Source organism: Herpailurus yagouaroundi, unplaced genomic scaffold (genome assembly GCF_014898765.1).
Source record: "Herpailurus yagouaroundi ecotype Mexico unplaced genomic scaffold, PumYag 186, whole genome shotgun sequence".
Classification (NCBI taxonomy): domain Eukaryota; kingdom Metazoa; phylum Chordata; class Mammalia; order Carnivora; family Felidae; genus Herpailurus; species Herpailurus yagouaroundi.
In genome coordinates this window covers 46,562,074-46,573,783 of record NW_024412417.1, presented here as the reverse complement: position 1 = coordinate 46,573,783, position 11,710 = coordinate 46,562,074, and the positions used below count along the sequence as shown (strand labels likewise).

The following is an 11,710-nucleotide window of genomic DNA, read 5'->3' as shown; positions in this document are numbered from 1 at the left end:
TGGTCCCACCGTGCTTCAGAAAGGTGACTCTGCGGCTCTGTGAAGGTGGGTGTGAACTGGGTTAGACCAATATCACGGCCAAGGTCTGGGGCCAGTGGGAGGCCTGGACCCAGCAGGCAAGGGACCTCGTCCTGGATCCCCCCGCACAGATGGCCTAGCAGAGGGTCCCCAAGGCCAGGGCCTGCAAGCTTGAGGCGGGGGAGGTGCTGGAGGCTGCAGGGCCTTGACCAGTGGGTGGGTGGAGTGAGAGACGAGCCCGGCCGGGAGCCCTACCTCTCAGTTCTGCCAATGTTTCAGGCCCCCGCTGCCCGTCCCTCGCTGCCCGTGGTCTCCCGCAGGCTGTCTGCACCCTTCCCATCAGCCACCCCAGGCGGCCTCATTCCTTCCCATTGTCTGCTGCATTCCGGTCCCCCCAAGCCGGGTGGCCTCTGAGGCCGGGAGTGCTCCCCAGAGCAATCACTCTGCCACCCGCTGGGAACCCGCAAATGTAGCTCCGGGTCCCAATGCGCCTAGCGTGAAAGGTGCTTTCTGATAACTGAGCCCTGTTTGTCCACCGCCTACCGATACTGGCCAAGCGCTCACCTTGGCAACCAGATTCCCTTGCTTAACCGACTGAGCCGCCCGGAGGCCCCAGCGTACATGATTCTTCAATGAAAGAGAAAAAGATGAATGAATGGGGCTAAACTGCAGAGAAAAGGGACCCAGCAGCCCTGAGCTCACCGCGGGCTTACAGCTGCCGCAACAGCCTTGTGGGCCCCAGCACCACACTGAGCCCTGATCCCACCCGCACACTGACCCTTGATCCCTGCCGAACTCTGAATCCCAGTGACACACTCAACTTTGAGCCCAGTCCCAGGGTGAACTCTGATCTTGCTGGTGGAGTGAGGCTTAACCCTTGTCACAAGCTGGGTCGTGACCTTGATCACACACAGAATCCTGATCCTAATTCCATACTGAGCCCTAGTCTTGGTCACACACGGAGCCCTGATCCTGGTCACACACTGATGCTGACTCGATCACACTCTGAGTCTTCTTCCTGTTCACACTATGAGCCCCGATCATAGTCACATACTGAGCCCTGATCCTGATCACACACTGGGCCCTGAAGTGGACCCTAACTCTGGTCATATGCTGAGCCCCAATCCCGGTCACGCTCTGAGCTCTGATCCTGATCACACACGGAGCCCTGATCCTAGCCGCATACTGAGCCCTAATCCTTATCCACATTTGGAGATACGGGCTTGGTCAGACATTGAATCCTGACCCTGGTTATACATTAAGCCCCGATTCTACCCTCAACCTATCACTGGCTCTAGCTTTACTGACTGAACCCTGACCCCATTTACTAGTCATGACCACTTTACATCCATCTGTTCCACCCCTGCTTCACCAGGCAGCCTGAAGAAAGCGGTGTCAGCTCAGTTCCACTCTGGCCCCCAGCTCTGAACCCAAATCAGAGGTGGGCCTGGGAGTGGCTTCCCAGGACTACAGATTAGGGAAGGGCGGAGCCATACATTTCTCGGCCACCTCACCAGCTGCCTCCACCCTTCCCGGCTGGCCGAGCCACCCCCACTGCTCCCTCCCTCCCTCCAGCCCGCTGTTGGGGGGATGACCCTGGGAACACGGCCCAAACACCCAGAGCTCCTTGGAGCTGGAGGAGTCAGTAAACACCACGGAAAACAGGCCTCCTGGCACCACTGCATCGGGAAATGGGGTCAGCCCTCCCTGCGGCCTGCAGTTCTTGGCTCTGGACCCCAGTTACCCCCAGCAACTTCTCTGGGCTCTCCCACCTCAAGGTCAGACCATACCTACCCTGCCACGGGCAGCCACCTGACACCTCGATTCAAATCAAAACCTGCCTCTGCCCAATCTCGATGGCCCCAATTCCTTGCTTTTGGGCTCAGTATTTGCTCCCTCCCACTTTTTTTTCCTTTCTTTTAAAGCCACCGTTTATGAAGCACCTATTGCGTGACGTATTCCCCAAGCCTGGACCGGTGCCCGGTATTGACTGGGCCCCAGCAAGGCTTCACTGGATGAATGAAGGCTGGCTCCCCTCCCACACCTTCCTGGGCTTCTCACCAGAGGCCGGGCGGCGAGGTGCCAGCACCCCATTTTACAGGTGAGAAAACTGAGGCTAGTAACGACTCTGCTTCCACATCCCGAGGCCCCTCCGGCAGTCAGTCCTGTGGCTCCAGTGTTTGTCCAGAACGCAGCCTCAGTTCCACTCACTGCCACCGTCTGCTCCCCCGCACCCTCATAGAAGCACCCCGTGGTCCCCCTGCTCTGCACCCTGCAAAGTTCCACGTGTCCCCCTCTGCCCAGACCCCCCTCACTCCCATATCCACTTGGGGGCTCCCTGCGGCTCACTGTGGGTGGCCGCACCCGACCGGCCCCGCCGCCGGCCCCTTCCTCAGCGTCCTTTTTCTCGATAGTGTTTACAACCAGGGACTGCGATTGGTTGCCGTGTCTCCTCACCAGAATATAAGCCCCTTGAGAGTGAGGACTTCATATGTTTGCATCACACACACTGAGTGAGACCCTGGCACCTAGAAGATACTCCGTACTCTCTGCTGAACGAAAGACCGCACGAATGCACGCACAGGGCGTGTGAATGACCAGGAGGGCAGCGCAACCAGGATGCGGCCCATTTCATTTCTTCCTTCCTTCCTTCCTTCCTTCCTTCCTTCCTTCCTTCCTTCCTTCCTTCCTTCCTTCCTTTTTCTTTCTTTCTTTTCTTTTCTTTCTTTCTTTCTTTCTTTCTTTCTTTCTTTCTTTCTTTCTTTCTTTCTTTCTTTCTTTAGTTGATTTATTTATTTTGAGAGAGGGCGACTGCATGTAGGGGAGGGTCCAAGAGAGAGTGAGAGAAAATCCCAAGCAGGCTCCAGTGCTGTCAGCGCAGAGCCCTACACGGGGCTCTATCTCATGGGTCAAGAGATCGTGACCTGATCCGAAACCGAGAGTCAGACGCTTAACCGATTGAGCCACCCAGGTGCCCCTCAGTTCATTTCTAAAGGGCATGCTGTTCCCTGCATGGCCTGGGGAGGGGGGTGACATCCTCTAATGCACCCGACCACTGCACCCCAGGAAAGGGGCGTCTGTGAGCAGGGCCAGGGCCTACGGCCTGCCTATACATTCTCTCCTTCACGGTTCCTTCCTGCACTGGCTGGGTGTGGACGTGTGCCAGGCTCAGCCCAGGGAACAAGGGCCCCAGGGACCAATGAGGTAGGGCAGAGACCATCCTGAGTGGCTGAGAGGGTTGCAGGATTGGTGGCCGGGGCTAGGGTGAGGGCCCAGCAGGCAGGCCAGGGAGAGCTGAGTGACTGGGATGTGGAGGGAGGGGCGATGCCCAGCCCCCAGCGGGAGACCAGACGGGCTTCCAGGGTGGACATCCTTGGGGCTGTCCCCTCCCCTCCTTCAGGTTTTCCCAAGTCCCCTTCACAAGTGATCTTGCCTGACACCCCACCTTGTCCCCCGGCCCCGCCCCCCACTTGCTGCTTCTGCACAGAATCTGTTACCCCCTAACTTACCACACCTGACTTACCGTGTATCACTTGTTCACGGTCCGTCTTCCCACGGGGACGCAGCCTGCCGGAGAAGGGACTGTGTTTGTCCGTCTTCTCTGTTGCTGCTTTGCACAGCATCTGTGACCGTGGCTGGCACAGGGGACATGCACCGTCAGTGGTTATGGAGGCAATAAACGAATGAATGGAAACATATGGCAGCCCTTGGCACCCAGGAAGGTCTCAGTGTTAGCCACTGGGGCGACCGCACCCCCGTGTGAACTCACATCCTTCCCTTGTCTCTTGGGTCCCCATCTGCAAAATAAGGACAAAAATCATCTGACCCCAGAGGGTTCCTATGAGGTCTGGTGAGGCCATGGACAGAAAAATACCTTGTAAAGTGTAGACTGCTCTGTAAATGGTGTGTCAAAGCCCAGCTTTATTTTTGGTGTGTGCTGGGGGAGGCAGGAATGACTACACGCTTGTGTGGTCTGGGAGGGCTTCCTGGAGGAGGTGCCCCTGGGACAGGCAGACCCAAGGAGGAAAAATGGCACTGCTGGCAAGAGGAACAGTGTGAGCAAAGGCAGGGCAAGACAGAGCCAACCCAGAGGGTTGAGGGGGGTGCCATCCAAGCAGGGTGCCAGCTCCTAAGATGGAGGTCTGGCTGAGGGCTGCCTCGGGGCTGGAGCCACTCCAGAGGCCCACCCTGCCCTTATTGATGTCAGCAGGTGGGGCCTGTGCCTTGGGGCCTGGGTGGGGTGGCCCCACGCATCACCTGCCTTCACCCTTCATTCTGAGAAGTCCTGCTAGATGCCCCACCCTGCCACCTGCCAGTGCAGCTGGCTCCCTGCCCTCTCTTCAGGTCACCCTGGTCATTTGGTTCCCGGCTGGGCTGAAGGGAGCCTGGCCCTCCTCCCTCACTGTCCTGGCAAGTGGACTGGAGATGCAGAGCAGATGTTATAGCTCTCCTCCCCCCCCAACTCTGATGGCCTGGGAGTTCCTTGCAAGCCCTTGACCTTGGGCAGAGGGCGCAAGAATGCAGAACCAGACAGCCGGGGTTACTTACCTGCTGTACGACATCAGGCCCGCCGCCTTGCTTCTCGGTGCCTTGGTTTCCTCTTCTAGCAGAAGCGCACAGAGTGCCGTGGGAGTAAGGTGGCCCTGACTGGGCGGGGCTTAGCTGGTGTTCTGTCCTTCGTGTGCCCGGCCCCAGGCTCTTGAGTCTACCAGACAAGCATTAGCACTGAACTCATGCACCCATTTTTTTAAACGATGTTTTAAAAGTAGTCTCTACACCCAACATGGGACTTGAACTCACAACCCCGAGATCATGAGTCACGTGCTCCACGGACTGAACCCGCCAGGTGCCCTCTGCCAACATTTTTGTCTTTTTTTTCGATAGGAGTGGGGTGAGGGAGAGCGACAGAGGAAGAGAGAGAAAAAATCTCAAGCAGGCTCTGTGCTCCGCGCGGAGCCGCACACGGGGCTCCATCCCACGCTCCTGGGATCATGACCTGAGCTGAAATAAGACTGGGACGCTCAACTGAATCAACCACCTGGGCACCGAGAACTCATGCACCCATTTTGCAGCCAAGGAAACTAAGGCATGGAGGAGCAAAGAGACTTGTTCACAGCCAGGACCAGCTACACAATTTTGAGACCTGGCGTAAAATGAAAAATTGGGTCCCTTGTTCGCAAGCTGTTAGTGGCAAAACAGCCATGGTGGAGCATGAAACCGAACGTGGGGGCCTTCTGAGCCCCCCGGGTGGGGCTCCGTGTGCAGCCTGCAAGGAAGGGGTGAGCCGGCACTTGAACCCAGGTGCGCTGACACCCAGCTCCTCTCCACCCCGGGACTCCTAGGCCCCCCAGTAAAGAAGGCCTGTCGGCACTGGTGCCCCGTTCTCCAGCACCTGTAGGACCCACGGGGACCAGGAGGAGGCCCTGGTCACCAGTCATTCCTCAGGCCCAGGCCAAGAAGACACTGAAAGGTGGGTGTTCCAGCCATGGGGTGTGTGTGTGTGTGTGTGTGTGTGTGTGTGTGTGTGTGTGTGTGCGCGCGCGCATCAGCGTGGGTCTGCCTGTTCTCAAGCCTCCACCATCCCCAAGTAAATTTCCTCCTGGGCCACGGTGTCTCAAGAGCCAGCCTCAGCAACGAATTCCTTTGGGGGTAGGCAGTGCCCTCTTTTTAAGAAGCACAAAACCCCGAGGGAGAAGGGGAGACAGGAAAGCAGACGTTCGTTCCAAGGCTCAGTGGGGGCTGGGAGGGGTGATGAGGCACTGGCCCTGGAGAAAAAAGGACCCTCACGGACTTTAGGGATTTCAGATGGCCGGCACCTGTCCCCAGGGCCAGTCCTGTTTCCCGGGCCCTCCTCTCCTGCCCCTGCCCAGCCCCGCCCTCACCCTCTCAGTGCATGGGACAGCCACCTCCTCACTGGGCTGTCCCATCCAGCTGCTTCGAGACCTCCCCAGGCTCCCTCACCCTCAGGACAGAGGCCGCCTTCCGCAGCCGGGCCTCTGAGACCCTCCAGCCTGGCTGAAGTCGGTGTCTTATTTTACTGTTCTATTTATTTACTCTACAATTTAACTGTAGAATAGAAGACAACCGTGGAGAAAGGCATAGCGCCAAGACTTAACGTGTGCCCGCTTCTCCCAACCCCGGAGGGGAATCTGACACCCTCTACAGTTCATCTTCCCCACATGAGGCCTTTCTGAGCCCCGACCGCACTCATCCGGTCCCCAACAGGCATTTTCTAGTATCTGCCCCTCCCAGGCTGGGCGGAAAGCTGCCCCAGTCTCTTCTGGAAACCCTCCAGGTCTGCCCAGGCTAGGAAGGTAATACGTGCTACGCGGGGGGGCCACAGCTGGTTTCTCCAGTATCACAGCCACTTACTGAGCACGGCCCATGGGCCCGTGTGGGTTCTGTCCACCTCACAGAAAAGGACACTAAGGCTGGGGAGGGGTGGGGCTCACCCAGGACCCAGGGGCAGAAGAATGGTCTAGAAGAAGCCTGAATCTCTTCTGAAGACACACTGTGGTCCCAAGTGTCCATATGACCCTGGTAGTTGTATGAGCCGAAGTGGGCACATGGCCCTGGGGCATGGTAGCCATATGATTCCTGGCCATTTGTATCACCCCAAGAAGCCCTATGACCTTAGGAAGCCATATGACCCTGGTAAGCTGTATGGCCCTGGGCAGCCATGTGACCAGGGGGCTATATGAGTCCGGGGAACAATATGACCCCAAGAAGCGATACAACCTTGGAAAACTGTATGACCCCGGATAGGCATATGACCCCAGGAAGCTGTATGACTCCATGTGGCCGTATGACCCTGGGAAGATATATGACCTTGAGTGTCTGTATGACCCAGACAGCTGTATGAACTCCAGTAGCAATATGACTCTAGGTACCTTATTGATTCTGGGGTGCCATATGACCCCTTTGGGTAGCCACAGACCCCCCCCCCCGAGATGCCACATGACCCCAGGGAACATCTATGCCCCAGGGAGCCTGCCGCTGTCTTGCCAGTTCCAGCACCTGGAGGTCCTGCCAGAGATTTGCCCCTCCTGGGGCTGACGCTACTCTGAAGGCCACTCACTGCTTTGACACCTGGCAGGCATTGTCCCTCAGGCCTCCCGTTCCACCATGGCAATTTGGGAGGTGGGGGCTCGCCCCAAGATCTGGGACCCACCTCCCCTGCCTCATGGGAAGTCTGCACGCCACGCTCTGTGGGGGGGGGCATCCTCCCCATTTTGCCTTGGGGCTCATAGAGATGAGGCACATCCTCCAGGGTCACACAGTGGGAAGGGGCAGAGCTGGAACTCCACCCCATGCTCTCTGCTCTCTCCACGACAGCCAGGTTCACCAGGAAGTTGGCACCCAGAGAGCACATGCAGTCAGGTCTGGCCCGGAGCAGGTGCTCAGAATACGTGGTGATAACTGAGCATACTAATTGAAATACCGGGGTCTTGCTAAAGAGTTCATCTTAGCAAGTGTTGTTGCTTAAAAACAAAGGAGAGCTTTACAAATGATCAGAGGAGGCATCCGCTGAGGGACACTGGGGGACAGTTGGGACATTGGCTTCTATGCTCTCTTCCCCTCCTCAGGCTCCACTGGCCCCATCCACAGTATACAGAGGGCAGCCTCAGTTGAGGGCTCAAGCCCGATCTCTGAAGGGACCCGGCAGGTTGGAAGGGGCCTGGCACACAGCAGGCCCTCAGTTATGAGCTGGGTGCTTGTTTGTCATCGCGGTGAGACCTGAGTGGTCTCAGGTGACCGAGTCCCCCACAAACCTCCTCCCTTCCCTCTCCAGCCCTGGGAAGTTGAAAATTACTGCTCACCAGCCATTTAGACGGTGCTCGCTTGTCGAGGTGAAAGCATCCATTTCTTGTAACAGCACTGCGAGGGGCTAACACTCTGCCCTTCTGGAAGCTAAGGATACTCGGGTCCAGTGAGCTGATGTGACCTGCGGAAGGTCAGAGGGCTGGTCAGTGGCAGGGCCAGGGTTTCAGCTTCAGCAGGCAGCTGGCTGCATGTCTGGGCTCGTGACTGTCACCCTCTCCAGGTGAGGTCCATTCCATTTCACGGACTGAGACTTACTTACAGTGAGGTCAAAGTTCAAACCCAGGCCCTGTGACCACCCCCCACCCCCCCCAAGCCTGTCTGCTGATGGCCCCTCCATTTTTCCAACCCCGACCTGCCCCAAATCCTGCCCTTCCCAAGCCAACTCTCCTATCCTCTCCGCCTCCCAGCACCAGCGTCAGGGGGTGCTAAAAGTTGCAGGGGTCTCATGCCTCCTGTAGGTGTCCTGAACCTGGTGGGGTCACAAGACAAAGAGGAGAGCTCTTGACCCCCATAGGCATGGGAACCCTGTAGGCATGGGGTTATAGGGAGCACGTGGGGTGCCTGGTCCAGGCCGGCTCACGTCGTTTCAGGAGTCTGTGGACCCCCAGAGTCTCTCCATGGGTCCTCTTTAAGAAGTTCCTTTTCTCTCTCTTTGTCCCCCTCTACATGCAAACATGTCTGCGGCCCCATTGCCCCACTGCAGGCAGCCTCTGGAATGCAACAATGAACCTGGCCTGGTACCAGCTGCTTGGACAGGGCTTGCAGGCTACCTAGAGAGACAGACGTGCCCAATTACAGTCGGGAATGATTTGTGAAGGGGCAGGGTGCCTCAGAGCTCATGAGAGGGAGCCACTCGCTCCTGTAAGGCAGGACATCTGAGTGGGCTTCCTGGAGGAGGCCATTCCTGGCAAATCTCTGGAAATGGTCAATGTGACAGTTTTATCGGTCCTTAGGCTCTGCGGTATCCGTGGATGAGAAGGACACAATTCTGCTCCAAGGGTCCCCAGGAGCGGTGAAGGCAAGGTTGCGCGTGCAGTGATGGAGATGTTGTCCTGCCCCGGGCTCCCTGCAAGCGTCCCACGAGACCAGTGTGCTCACAAATGAGGCCATAGGATGAGAAATTATGGAGAACTATGGAAATCATGGAGAATAATCATTGGAAATTATGAAGACGTTAAAGACGGTCATGGCAGAGTGATGCAGCAGGCGTGCAGCCCCTTCTGAGGTTGCACGCCTGTGGCGGGAAGTCCCCAGGCACGCCACGCTCTGGAGCCGGGCGAGAGCCCAGGTCTCCCTGACTTCGGGGCTTCTCTCCTCACAGGGCTGGTGGCCCTTCATTCAAGGAGCTGCCACGGGGTGGCTGGACGGTGGGGCCACGAGCTACGGGCACATCTTACCCTTTGTCTTAACGGGCTCAGGCTGCCTTAACAAGAACACCACAGACTGGGCAGCTCAACAACACTTACTTCTCACAGTTCTGGATACTGGGAAACCCAAGATCACAGTGCCAGCGTGGCCGGGTCCTGGGAGCACCGCGGCCCTCCTTGGTGCAGGCACCTAGAGAGAGGGGAAAAGAGGTTTTTCTTTTTTTTTTTTTAAGGTTATTTACTTATGTATTTACTTATTATTATTATTTTTAATGTTTATTTTTGAGAGAGAGAGAGAGGGAGCAGGGGAGTGGCAGAGAGAGAGAGAGAGAGAGAGAGAGAGAGAGAGAATCCCAAGCAGGCTCTGTGCCGTCAGCACAGAGCCCGATGTGGGGCTCGAAGCCATGAACCATGAGATCATGACCTGAGCTGAAGTCAGATGCTCAACTGACTGAGCCACCCAGGCGCTGTCTGTATCAAGTGTTTTAAAAAAGTGCATTTACTCCTCACAACAACTTGTGAGCTAGGTGTTGTTAGAAGGCTCATCTATAGATGAACACGCTGAAAGGTTAAGAAAGGTGTCCAAGGTCACAGCACATCTGGGATTGCCTCTGCCTCCGTCCTCTGGCCACAGGAGCCATAAAACCCACAGAGGAGGTAGATAGACAGTTACGAGGCACCCACTATGTGTCAGAGGTCACTTTGGGCTCTTTATGCACATGCTACTGATCTTATTAACCCCTGATCGAAGTATTACATACACACCCATGTAACCAACACCCAGAGCAGGAAATGGAATCTTACTAGCACCCCAAACACTCTCCCCATTTTCCCTTCCTGGCTCTGGCACCCCTCCCTCTAATGTTAACCACTGTCTGGATTCTATATACATTTCTACCACTTTATTTTATCTTTTAAAAATGTTTATTTATTTTAAGAGAGAGAGAGAGAGAGAGAGAGAGAGAGAGAGAGAGCAGGGGAGGGGCAGAGGAAGAGGGAGACAGATAATCCCAAGCAGGCTCCATGCTTTCTGCACAGAGCCCACCTCTGAGCCTGATCCCACGGACGGTGAGATCATGACCTCAGCCGAAATCAAGAGTCAGAAGCTCAACTCACTGAGCCCCCCAGGCGTCCTTCTACCACGTTATATACATGGAATCCTATATGCTTTGAGGTCTGGCGTTTCTTACCTCAAAATCACTTGTGAGTGTCATTCATGTTGTCCTGCGTGTTTGTAGATTATTCACAGCCATGTGATCATCATTCCACAGCACGAATAGGACACAGTTGATGTATCTGTTCTGTGGTTGGGCATTTGGGTCCCTTCTAATGTTTGGTTATTACAAACAGTGCTGCCGTGCACAGAAATGCGATCACGTAGGGCGTGCATCTAGGAAGGGAATTGCTAGGTCATCAGGCTTGCATAAGATCCAGACTTGCAAGGCGGGGCATCATTTTGCACCCCCACCAGCAGTGTAAGAGAGTTCCAGTTGCTCCACGTCCTCACCAACACTTGACACTGTCAGATTTTCCCATTCTAACTGCTCTGGAAGCTGCGCGGTGCACCCTTTATTTCCAAATCCCTTCGGCAGCCCCATGAGACGGGTCTTGCGATCTGTCTCACAGATGAGGACACCCAGAGATGAAGTAACTAGTCGAGCCTGGCGAGAGCACAGACTGTCTGACCTCAGCCCGCTGTATCACCTGTTTGTCAAGCTGCCTCCCCCGACCTAGTCTCCGGGACTCCCAGCGGCCCCATCCTTGGGACGGTAGCCATCCGCCTGAGGGGTGATGCGGGAGCGGCTCCTCCTTCCCGAGTCAGGCAGTGAGGGAAAGGCTCGGGGTCCGGGGTCCTGCCTTGCTACCAAGAGGGGGCGCAGAGTGCGGGAGATGGAGTCGGGCGAGGGCCCACGCCGAGGGAGGGGGTTTGAGGAGGGAGACCCGGAGGGCGATGCCAGGAAAGCGCTCTCTGCGGCACCTGGGGGCGGAGCCCACCCTGCTCCGAAAGGGCGGAGGAGTTGGGGGAGAGAGGAGGCTAGGCTGGTGGGGGCTCCACTGCGAGGAGGGCGTCTGGAGAGAAGGAAGCAGGGGGTAAGCGTGGGGAGGGACAGGGGCTCCCGCGCCGGGGAGCCGGGGCTGGGGGCGCGCTGGACGCCCCGCCCACGAGGCGGGAGGTGGGACGCAGCAAGGGGCGGGGTCTAGGGCGGGGCCCCGGGCGGCGGGGCGGGGCGGCACGGTGGGCGGGGCTCATGGCGACCAATGGGCGCGCGTGAAGCTAGCCCCGCCCCGGCCTCCCGCGGCGCCTGCTGCATAGTCATGAGCGCAGGCCCGCGCTGCGTCAGCGGAAGCGGCGCGCGGCGGCTGTTTCCGACCCGATAAAGCGGCGTTGTCCCCGCGCGCCGGCCGCAGCTTCGCAGCGCTCCGTCCGCGCCCGCGTCGCTCGCTGTCTGACCGCCCGCCCGCCCGGCAGGCCGGCCGAGAGCAGCCGCCGCCGGGCCCCG

At 57.4% G+C, this 11,710-nt stretch overlaps 1 long non-coding RNA gene across 1 annotated transcript in view; it reads right to left on the bottom strand.

Moving 5' to 3' along the window:
• Positions 1-7,852: 7,852 nt before the first annotated feature.
• The window catches only part of LOC121043044 (uncharacterized), a 5,150-nt gene continuing 1,292 nt past the window's right edge, over positions 7,853-11,710 (bottom strand). The window contains exons 2-4 of the long non-coding RNA XR_005796662.1: positions 10,400-10,599; positions 9,240-9,399; positions 7,853-7,963 (exon numbers count right to left, since the gene is read on the bottom strand). This is a non-coding gene — a long non-coding RNA (uncharacterized LOC121043044). The remainder of the gene's footprint in view (positions 7,964-9,239; positions 9,400-10,399; positions 10,600-11,710) is intronic.